The sequence below is a fragment of the Cebus imitator genome, unplaced genomic scaffold (genome assembly GCF_001604975.1).
Source record: "Cebus imitator isolate Cc_AM_T3 unplaced genomic scaffold, Cebus_imitator-1.0 Scaffold302, whole genome shotgun sequence".
NCBI lineage: Eukaryota > Metazoa > Chordata > Mammalia > Primates > Cebidae > Cebus > Cebus imitator.
Window position 1 is genome coordinate 91,358 of NW_016107617.1, and position 12,044 is coordinate 103,401.

Genomic DNA, 12,044 nt, shown 5'->3' on the forward strand with positions numbered 1-12,044 from the left:
GTTTTGAATTTTGGCATAAGAGGAAATGGATAGAGGATTATTTATTCAACACACACAAACATACCTGGAGAGAACTCATTTCTTTTTTCACTTCCATATAGAAAAGAAACTTTTAGCATGACCCCTAATGAAAAAATACTATCAGTCATCATAAATAGAAGATTAACATTAATACATATTAAAAGCTATGTAGTTATTAGAATTAAAATAGTTCAGGCTCTGCCTGAAATAATCTCTACTACCACCGATGTGGTGCTATTGTGTTGAGAGAACTTTTACTAGCTGTCATAATGCAGCTTTTTAAAAAAAGATATTAACCTCGATTCTATTGTCATCTAATTTTGAACAAAGGCATTAAGTCCAAAGTTAGATTCATCAATCATAACACAGGAAATGTTACTGACATCCATTAAGAACTCCACAGTTGATTAGCTCACTTGATTAAATAGTGGTGCAGCTGATGGGAAAACAGGAGAGGAGCTTGCCACTCTAGCAAAGAGAATTCCCAGCTCTGTGTCTCCAGGGAGTTAAGATGATGTAAAATAGAAGACAAAAGCTGGCTGCTTCAACAGTAACTCAGTGCTCTCCATAACAGCAATCCCATGCGTGGTCTCCAGAGGTACATCCCAGTTCCCTTTTCAATACCCAAAGGTAGGGATTTGGTGCGTTTTTTTTTTTTTTTTTTTTTTTTTTTTTTTTTTGGTGGTGTTGGTTAGGTGGGGGATAACCTTAGCTGTCACTAGAAAAGTAAAATCCCCAAATTAAAAAAAAAAAATCACAGTGTCTGATGTGAATGATACCTGAATGCTGACATTCACCAAATGTCACCTTTTTGGGCAGCTGCATAGAAATAATGTTAAAATGTTCTGCTATTTTTTTTAAACAGCTATTTTCCTGAGAGATTGGAAAATCGGAGGAGGCAAGCTGATGACATTTTGATTGCAGGCCTCACTGGGAAAGGCACTGTGGAACTTTCTACTTAACAAAGTTAAAACAAAGACAAAAGCAAATGACAAATCCACCACCTCAATCTGCATTGTATTTTTTTTGTTTTTAAAGAAAATGGTAAAACTTTTGCTCCTGCTTTTATTGACTGAGATTTTCAAGAGTGGATTGAAGAAATTATTAGCAGTCTCATTGGCAGCTAAGAAACCTGCTTTGAGATAGGTGGTTGCTTATTATTAATACTGCTTTCCACTTCAGCCTCATCTGTAAGGCACTGAACTAGCGGCCACTAGGTCTTCAACCTAGCTTCAGACTTCTGCTTCATGAAGTCTTCCGACATCCACTGTGAGATGGATCACTTCTTTTCCATTTCTAGCACTTTTTGGGTGTCTCTCCTATGTCAGATCTACCTCAGCCTTGCTCTAAAATTATTTACATCATAGTTTACCAAATTCATTGAGGGTGGCCCTGGCATTTCATAGTAATTGAACATTTAGCCAATGAAATGAATGAATGCATGGAAGGGGAGTTAGATGAAGGAATGGGTACAGGATTACAGGAATGGATGGATGGGTCAAGGGGGAAATAGAAAAATAATTACTACTATTCTTTTCTTGGAGTTGCACTGGTGTCCAATGAGTATGTAATGCAGGCAGTACTGCTAACATCTACATAACACACGCGCATAACTAGAACTTGGCTTTACCTTCATGCAATTTTGAAAAAAAAATTCTTTTCCGAAAATAGTTTTTGAAAAAAAATTTCTTTTCCAAAAATAACTTTTAAAATTTAAAAATTTTTAGAAAAGAGAAAAAGGATTGTGACTTTTACAATACTTGACATTAGATGATAGAGATTTTGTCATCTTTCTACATACCTGGAGAATGGTTTAATGAGTGATGATGTTTAAAATATTTTTTGCTCTGTTTTTTTGTCATTTTTTTTAGTCTACCTTCTGTTTTCCTTCATAATTCAGAGATAATATTTGCCATAGCATCACATGTAGAGTGATTAGAACTACAGGGAGAGTTTTATTTTAAACTTATGACTTCTTTTTCATCACATCTTGAGATGGTCACATAAAAACTTTATGGGACAGTATTGATATATTGTAACAATATAATAGCCAAAAGCTTTTTCTTTTTTTTTCTCCTTTTTTTCTTTCTTTGTGTTCCTGGCTGTTCCTAATATTTATGCTAGAGGCTTAAAAAAATTTTTTCCCTTTTTTTTCTGTATCTTTTTTAATAGAAAAAATGAGAGGGTAGTTAAAATTTACCCCTAAAGCTATGGAAATAAAAATGATCTATCTTCCAAGCCACCTCTACAAATGTTCTTTGAAATTAAGTGTACTATCTTAAAACAAGATACTAAACTTTATGTCAGTTTCCTATTCATACATAGATGTAATATCAATTGTGTCTCCTATTATTGCCTTTCTAAGTGTTTTGTTAGTATAAAAACCATGTTTAAAATGTATCATCATCCAATACAGTGTCTTTAAGAAAAACAAACAATGATTGATTTGGATAGATATGAATATTAATATCTTTTCTTTGAATTTCTGGCTTGCATTTTTATTAAAAGTATGATATATATATGTATAATAATAAAACAGGGTATGAGTGCTTATATATTTTAGAGGCTAGAATTGATGAAGCATTGGGAGGTGAAGGATTGGTGAAGAATTGGGAGGTGAAGCAGTATAAAAATGAGTATGAAGCCTTAAAATATTTAGCATTACTGTAATAACTGTAATGAATTTGTGACCCAAGTGATTTATGGTCAGAGTGGTGTTAAATGTTGGTTATAACAATGCTAGGCTATGCTGCAAGAACAAATAAACCCTGATATTATCTTGGCATAAGTCATCAAAGGTAGATTTCCCACTCTGGTAGCCTCTTCCGTCTTGATTATGACATCTAGAATTTCTAGATCATTTCTAGATCACCAGGGTGGGAAGAAAGAGTGTGGAGAAGGCTCACCAGCTCTTATTTGCATCAGTCTAAAAGGGACAAGTGCCGTGTCCATTTACAGTTCATTGATGAGTACTAGTCATAGGGTCTGAATTCGGAGTTCAAAGGAAGCTAGTGTTTTCATCATGTGATCACAGAGGCATAATCCAAGCTGATTCTGATTTCAGCCTGGACGTTGTATAGAACTTGGAAGCACATGCTGGTCCTGTCATTTCCTAGCTTATCAGTTCAGTAACATTCTGGGGCTACTAACTCATACCTAGAAATAACTCTCTTCCTCATTCTACATATCATACTCCTACCCCCCACCACCCACATACAGCAGAGGTTAGGGGTAGGAGTGGTATAGTTCATTAACTCTCAGTTTTTTACTACGTAGGAATCAGTAGGTACGTGGAGGATTATTTTTGTTTTGTGGGATTTTTTTTTGTCCCTTTTAATCTTTCTTCCAATCCTTCAGAGATTGGAAAGAAGACTTGTGGGAGTTGAAGCATCTTTGTTGCAGGGTATAGAAAGGAAAGAGACTCAACCAGTATTTTTTTTGCTAGCAGGGTAAAGATAGTAACTCCAATATGTAAACAATTATTCCACATCACTATCTTCAACAAATGTATGCTTCATTCATCCATCTTCCACCCATCCATCCATCCACTCATCCTCCATCCATCCATCCATCCATCCATATTTTAGTGGCCCCAGATCAAGTACAGGGCCCTTGAAAACCAAAGAAAAATCTCTTAGACCTGGTTAGCCTTTTCTTATTACCCTTCTCCTTCAACAGACAAATTGTTTTGTCTACCATGGTTTTGTTAACATTTTCATGTGCGTCAGCTCTGCTAAATTACAGCCTCCTTAAGGCTTTGAAGGGTTTGAGTTTCATTCATTTCTGTATTCCTAGCATCAAGTCAAAACCTGACTCAGCAGGGTACCATAGATATATTTGGGGTGCATGAGTGAATGCTTCTCTCCACTCGGCCCTGCAAGGCCAATTTAGCTGGGAGCTATTTGTAGCTCTAACAGCCTCTTCACAGCTTTGTCCCAGGAAGTTCTTTCCATCCTGAGCAACCTGGATTTAGGAATTGAGTGATTCTGATGGTGGTCTGTAGTTGACTACACCAAGAGTTAGGACCGAAGTTGTTGTATGAGTTTGTTTTGAAACAAAATCCTATTTGATTCAAAATTTTCTATAACCTTGTATAGGAGTTATTATCTTAGAAAAAAAATGCACCTCCTTTGTGTGCCTCTTTTCCTTCAGGCTACTTCCAAGTTGTCTCTTGGCCATTGTCCCTCTCATCCATGCTGAGATCCTACTTATTTGTAGCTGTTGCTCTCATGTTTATGTCTCTACTTTCTATTTTCCCCAAAATATTAGACCCATATTTTTAAATTCTATCTAGACACATTGACAGGGTATTCCACCCACACCTCATGTTCAGTGTGTTCCAAACAGAACCAGACTTATCGGTCTTAGTTAAGTATATGGTTTGGCTGTGTTCTCACCCAAATCTCATCTTGAATTATAGTTCCCATAATCCCCACATGTCATGGGAGGGGCCCTGTGGGAGGTAACTGAATCACAGGGGCAGTTACCCTCATGCTGTTCTCATTGATAGTGAGTTCTCATGAGATCTGATGGTTTTCTAAGGGGCTTTCCCCACCATCCACTCTCATTCTTCTCTCTCCTGCCACCCTGTGAAGAAGACGTGTTTGCTTCCTCTTCCACCATGATTGTACGTTTCCTGAGACCTCCCCAATCATGCAGAACTGTGAGTCAATTAAACCTCTTTCCTTAATGGACTCACAGTCAATTAAGTGTCAGTCTCAGGTATGTCCAGTCACAGGTATGTCCTTATAGCAGCATGAGAACGGCTGAATGCAGATAAAGATACCACATTATTTCTTCACTCATACTCAACACCCCACAGTCATGTTCAGCTGTGCTCGTTTGCCATCCTCCCACTCCTGGGGCTGGACCATCATCAATACTGTCTCTTCTCCAGGATGACTCACCCACTGTTTACTTTCACTGTTCATACCTTCCTACCCTCTTCCTGCTATGTTTTGACTATATAACTAACTTCTCTTTTTTAAATTTACTTTTAACTCTTCTTGTTTTTCCTAGAGAGTCCAGCTAATGACATTTCTAAAATCACTTCTATGATGTAGTATTGTGAATGGTTCTATTTGCACTCCAAATAACTTCCAAATACTAGTGTAGCATCCAAGCTTTTGGCCATCTGTCTCCAGCCTTACCTCCACTCCTATAGACTTTAGCCAGACCACACTGCTCTTTCTTTGGTACCTCAGACATGGCTTATGTCATTTCTTCCATACCATATGCAGAGAAAGTTACTCAAATCCCTATGTGAAGACATTCTAGCCACTCTTCTAGTGCCAGTTCAACTGACTTTCCTAATATCTGCATTGGGATTCAATCTCACCTTGCCACTCCAATTCACGAGTGGCAAGTAGACTTCATCTCAGGAACAAAATCTGGTTGGTTAATAAAAGCTGCCTGGAGAATTGTCTTGAGGATTCTGAGACTGTATCTGGGCTTAACAGGAAAGATTGTCACGTTCATTAGCAATGTCTGTCTAGAGCATGAAAGAGGAATTGAGACATTAATGTTGTTTAGATGCTGTCTGTGATCTCCCCTTGTCTTCTCTTAGGCATATAATGTCACTTACACTCATTGCTAAGTTCTTTAAAGGCATAAATTGTATCCTGCTGAATTATATACCTGATTCTTGAGCTTACCAGCACAATGTTCTATGATCATTAGGCACTCCAAAATGTTTGTTAAATAAATGTCCTAATGCTTGATATGCTGTTTACTTACAAAAGATTGAAGAGCTGTGAGCCCAGCTGTGATTGCATTGATCAGGCAGCTTTATTACATTACAGTGTCTACTCCTTCAAGTATCAGTTTGCTAAGGAATCTGGCTGTGCTGACTTGAGAACTCCTTCTGCACTGTTACCTCAGGTGATTAATGAGGCCAGGCACCACTGGATGAATGGACGACATCCAATACTCCACTATTACCTGTAATAGAATTAACTTTCAAGCAACATTGATAAATTCTAGTTTTAGGCTTACTTTCATAGGCCAGCAAAGAAAGTTGTCAGATATTAAGTCCCTTAGCCAAAGTAAAAAGCCAAGAGCTGGTTTGAAACACATCTTAAAGGAAGGCAGTATTGATTTTGTAATCCTTAAAATGCTTCAACTTTAAGATAATTTAAAAATTGTGCAAATAACTATAGAAATATAACTTCCATTTTTAAAAAATATCTGAGATATATACCTCAAGCATTTCAGTTTGTCTTATGACATAGTTTTCAGAAGCTACGTCATTCTGTTCCCTCGTTTCTGAGTATCTTCTATCCGGTGATGTACCCAGAATTGGTATACATTTTAGATGAAGCCTGACCAGTCAAGATCAAGATCAAGATCAATAATAATATCTCTGTGGTCTTGTAATCTATATTTCTGTCATTACAACCTAAGGACAATCTCTCAGTGTCTACATCACATGTATCATGAAATTGATGGACACTTAAAATTCCTCATCAGTAAAAAACATCTTATTTCATCTTGAATTGGCTAGGCCTTTTTCTCTTTGCCAGAAAAACTAGTGCTATCTGGCTTGGTCTTTAAAAGGAAATTATTGGGTCCTATCCCCAAAATGTCAAGGCAGAGGTGAATGTCTGGTCCAGAGTACAATGTCATTGAGATTCCATTTCCATCTCTTCATCCTTTAACTCCCCATTTTCTGTACTGGCTATGCTCCCAGCCAGCCTTTCCTCTCATGGGAGTAAGATGACTGCAGCATCTCCAGCTTAAATTGTTCTCAGTTCAAGTTTAACTAAAGAAGAAAAAAGCACCACTTCCTGAAAGTCTCAAATAAGCCTTGGAATTCCTTTTGATAGAATAAGCTTGATTGTGTGGTCATCTTTGAATAAATCACTATCTTAGAGGATTCAGTGAACTGAGAGACTAGTCTGAATTATGTACCTCAGCACTGGAATTGCATTGGGGACCCTACGTATTGAGCAGGGGAGGGGAAATCTCTCTTCAGACAGGTGAGGGCACCATCACCAAAAAGGCGGGAAAGATGCTGCACAGACCCAAAATAGCAAATGCTCTCTGCAACACAATTATTCTTTAAGATCCCTAAAGGCAGAAATTATGGCTTATTTAACACCCCCATTCTACCTTTAACAAATGACTCAATAAATGTTCCAGAACTGGTTGTTGATTGAATGAGTACATGAACCAATGGCAGCCAAATTTAAAAATTTGAAATGACTTAATGTTAAAAATATCTTTGTCCCTGACTTGATGCATTGGAAAATATAGACCAAACTAGCTTGAAAGTGTCAACCGTGTTTACATGAAAGAAAACAAAAGTGTTAAAAACTTGATATGGCATTACAAGGACAGTTTTCTCTGTAGTACTAGTGAGGAGAAACAACATGTCTTAAGTGCAGAGAAAGCAGAACATTTTCTTCTAGGACAAAAGAAATGAAAACAGAGCTCGATTGACAGCCTAGTAACATTAATAACACCTTGAAGGTAGAGAGCCGCTCTTATTTTAAACATCCCAGAGCAATTCTATCAGAAGAATAAATACTCTTTATTCTAAATTTGAACACTTGCAGTTGCCTTTGGTTGAGGCAATTGTATTCTAACAGCCACATGGCAGTTTTGACAAGCTATTTACATTTCTATGTGAAATCTCAATATCTCCTAACCCAGATTCTATCCCCTTTCCTTTGAGGTACTTTATTTGACACAATGTAGTATTGGATGCTCTAGGTGCCCATATCTCCTGGCCTCTTTGCCAGGAGTGTACTCTGTCTGGACTGACTACCAATTGCCATCCCTGCATCTTCATTCAGGGTTCTCTCTTGACTGCTGGAGCAAGATGCCTGGTGGGCTGGGAGGGCCAGATAATGAACACCTTTGTGAGCATTCCTCAACAAACAATGATGGACTGGAATTGGTGGATAGAGCCTCCAGAGGGCTCTTGTTCACCTCTAGTTGGGATGCCTTTGAGACGTGATCTACGCTGACTTCCAAAGATCCATCCGAATTAAGCTCTGCTTTCCCATCCTTCCAACTTGCTCAATGACACACCTACTGGTTTTCTTCTGTTCTCTGCTTTACCTCCTCCTCGCCTTCCAATATCTTCTGAGATTACTCCCAAATAAGCTACTTACATTCCAGTCATTCCAATCTTGTCTCAGGGACTGCTTCTTAGGGAATCCGAAGTACAGCAGTTGTTTTCAAGGAAGAAAAGTTATTTTCAGTCCTTAGAGTGGATAGTCAAGTATCTTCAAATCATGAAGGCAACTGTCCAAGTGAGGACAGGGAACATGCAGGCATAAGTTGGGTGGGTAGCCTGCAGCTGCTGTAAGGATATCTGTCCCTGAGGCCTCAACAATGGCCTTTATGGGGGTTTGATGCCAGCCAGTGAGGGGAGATCTCTGGACAGCAGTAGGACCTCAACCCTAGGCAATGTTCAGGCTCTTGGCACCATTGCCAAGAATTTAAGGACAAGTCAGAGAGTAGTGAGAATACAAGAGCTTTTATTGCAAAGCGTAAGTACGCACTCAGGAGAGTAGTGCCCCACAGGGTATGAACTTTCCTTTATTATGGGGTTTCTTTAATTAGAGGGTGATATTCATTAAATTCTATAGAAAGGGCAGGGATTTCCCTGAAATGAAGTGTCACGCATTGTTATACCAAACATGGGCGTATTCAGAACTGTCACAGTGCCCATGGGTGTGTGATGTAGTATGCTAATGAACATATAATTAGGTCCTAGGTGAAAGCTGGGCCATACCTAGTGCCATGTTGGATTGGGCCTGTTTTAACCAGCTTTTGCCCACATCCTGTTTGTCAGGGACTTACCAGCCCCTTGCTGCTGCAGCTGCAACTGGTTAACTGGTTTTAACCGTTCCTTCCTCACCAGTTACGTAAGTCTTTTTTTTTGTTTGAGAGGGAGTCATGCTTTGTTGCCCAGGCAGGAGTGCAGTGGTGTGATCTGGACTCACAGCAACCTCCATCTCCCGGGTTCAAGTGATTCTTCTGCCTCAGCCACCAGCCACCATGCCCAGATAACTTTTGTGTTTTTAGTACAGACCATGTTGGCCAGGCTGGTCACAAACTCCTGACCTCAAGTGATCCACACCTTGGCCTCCCAAAGTGCTGGGATCATAGATAGGCGTGAGCCACCGTGGCTGGCCTCACGTGAGGCTTTAATGGCTGCCTTGTGTTAGTTGTTGCTTAGTGACTGTCCTGAGACCACCCTGTTATGTCTATCTCAGGGTGAGATGGGAAAAGCACTGAGGTTCTCCAAAGCATGAGAACTGGAAGCAACTGCAGTCAATTGACACCCTTGGATGGATGTTCCAGAGAGAAACATCCATGCTGGAGAGGAATGTGGTCCACAGTGTCTCCAAGCTGGTTGTCAACCCAGGTATACCAACTCTGGAGATCTGGTTGTGACCCAGGGATGGGCACAATTATTCTGAAAGGGATAGATAATACATGCTTTAGGCCTTGTAGGCTGTATGAGGGATTTCTAGAGGGACTGAATGAATAGGATAGATGCATATATGAAAGTCAGTTTATTGAGGAGTATTAACTCACATGATCACAAGGTGAAGTCCCACAATAGGCCACCTGTAAGCTGAGGAGCAAGAAAGCCAGTCCCAAAACCTCAAAAGTAGGGAAGCCAACAGTGGTATGGTTGAGTCTGTGGTCAAAGGTCCAAGAGTCCAAAAGCTGAAGAACTTAGAGTCCAATGTTTGAGGGCAGGAAGCATCCAGCATGGGAAAAAGATGTAGGCTAGAAGACTGAGCCCGTTTAGTTCTTTCACGTTCTTCCACCTGCTTTTATTCTGGCCAAGCTGGCAGCTGATTAGATTGTGCCCACTCAGATTAAGGGTGGGTCTGCATCTCCCAGTCCGCTTACTCAAATGTTAATCTCCTTAGGCAACACCCTTACAGAAATACCCAGAAATACTTTGCATCCTTTAATCCAATAAAGTTGACCATAGGTCATAAAGTCCTGATTACAACTACTCAACTCTGCCTTTGTAGCAGGAATGCAGCATTAGACAACACCCAAATAAATGAGCATGGTTACGTTCCAATAAAATATTATTTATAAAAACAGAGGAGGGTCAGATTGGTTCTTTGTAATTTGCTGATCCCTGCTCTAACTCCGCTGCTTAACATTTTTATATAAAAGGTTGTTTTTGGCTAGGCAAGTCCAACTGTGAGGTTTTGGTGTAGGTTTTTTGACAAGTCGCACCTAGTATGTACTTCTTTGTGGTGGGATATTTGGGCATAGGGTGGGAAGAATAGGGAAATTAGGGTATAGTGTGGGATGGAAGATGGAAGAAAAAAGAAGAAGCAGAAATGGGAACTGCAAGTTCAAGCATAGTAATTCGAGGTGAAGGTGGGAGAGAGAAGCATTAAATTGTGACCAATATTGTAGGGCAGCTATAAGTAGAAGGAACAGGTTTAAGAAATGCCATAAAATTCAACTTTATAGGATTCAGGCTTTATAGCATATGTTGTAGCAGCCACATTTAATAAATGTATGTTTTTCATTATATTTTTATTACACGTTTAAAGCACATTAAGGCCCAAATAGCTATTGAAGAAGAAAAAAATGGAGAAACATTGGCTTCACAAGTAATCACATCAATTTTCAGGAAGCCTGTATTTTATGAAGACAGAGAAAGATGCGTGGCTGTTGTCCTTCCTAGTTTTAAACTAACTCATTCTTCTTCAGGGAATAATATTAATAGATGTTTTGCTACATTTGTGTGCTGCCGAGAGAGTAACCCTGTCCCCAATATTTTATTTTCCTTTTTTTTAATTCATGAATGTTTATTCACTTGCCTTTGAGTTGCAGGCAATTGTTTGGCATTATTAGTCTGTAAAAAACCTGCTTTTAGGGTTTTAGAAAAATAAAAACCATTTAAAGAAATGGTAGCTTGAAATTATTTTGAGCTCTGAGAAACTGTGTGAAATCCAGTGATATTTGACTGCATTTTAATTCTTAGTCTCTGGGGCCAGGCAGTGTTGGTTAGAGACATCAGGGCTGCCATGCACAGTTGTGAGGTTATGCATTACACAAATGCACCTGGGGCTGAAATACAGCCTGTGATCTGCCTCTAATCCTTGTGCCCTCTGTCTTCTTGGAGGAAAAAGCATTTTTAAAAATTCCGAATGTGCTGACCACTTACAAAACGATGGTCTTTGGGACCACCAATCAGTCAGAGGTGGTGTTTTTTTCTAATTTGTGTTTTTCAGTCGTGGGGATGGGGATGTGGGAGTTTGCAGATTGTCTATCGTTGCATTTAGGATGCTGTCGATTATAAGATGCACCACTATGTTACGAACAACTAGGAAACACAAGATGCTGACAACCAAATCCTGATGTGTGATTCATTGATTGTAAGACACATCCCGATTTCGAAGATGTCAAAAAGTGCAAAAGATACAATGCAGTAATTCATCTGCTGGAGAGTGTGTACCTTTCTTCAGTAAACAGGAAGGTGCCGGTGAGGATGAAGATGAGGATGAGAATGAGGTTGGCAAGCCCTGGGGAAGGTTTTCACAAGATTTTGTCTGTTTCCTGGTATAGGCAATATCACTCACTTCTCTGTTGCCCCATGGGATGTCAACTAGTCAAAGTTCTAATAGAAGTAGAAATGTGGACTATTAGAGCTCAAGAGACCCCTGGGAGCATCTCATGCAGTGCTTGAGGGTTGTTGGGGCATTAAATAAGATAATTAAGTCAAAGGTTATAAAGACAGTGGCTTAGTTCTGCCTTCCCAGACTCACTGATGTGAGATAAATGTTTGGGGTGGAGCATGAGGGAGGGAGAAGGGAGCAAGGGAGGAGGGGATGGAAGAGAGAGGCAGGCAGGCCTCATGGAGGAGGTGGCACTCCCCAAGGCCCTGAAGAGCTTCTACTAGGTGGTGGCACTACTGATGGATGTAAGCACATGCAGATGACCCTGGAGGCAGAGGGTAGTCCCACAAGGCATATAGCACAGAAGGCCTGGTGGACGGGTGTCCTCCCCTGACCCATGATAGGGACAGA

At 39.8% G+C, this 12,044-nt stretch overlaps 1 non-coding gene across 1 annotated transcript; it reads left to right on the plus strand.

Moving 5' to 3' along the window:
* Nucleotides 1-1,547: 1,547 nt before the first annotated feature.
* Nucleotides 1,548-1,671, plus strand: LOC119467543. The gene has a single exon (XR_005196080.1). It is a non-coding gene; the product is annotated as a U4atac minor spliceosomal RNA (small nuclear RNA).
* Nucleotides 1,672-12,044: the final 10,373 nt, after the last annotated feature.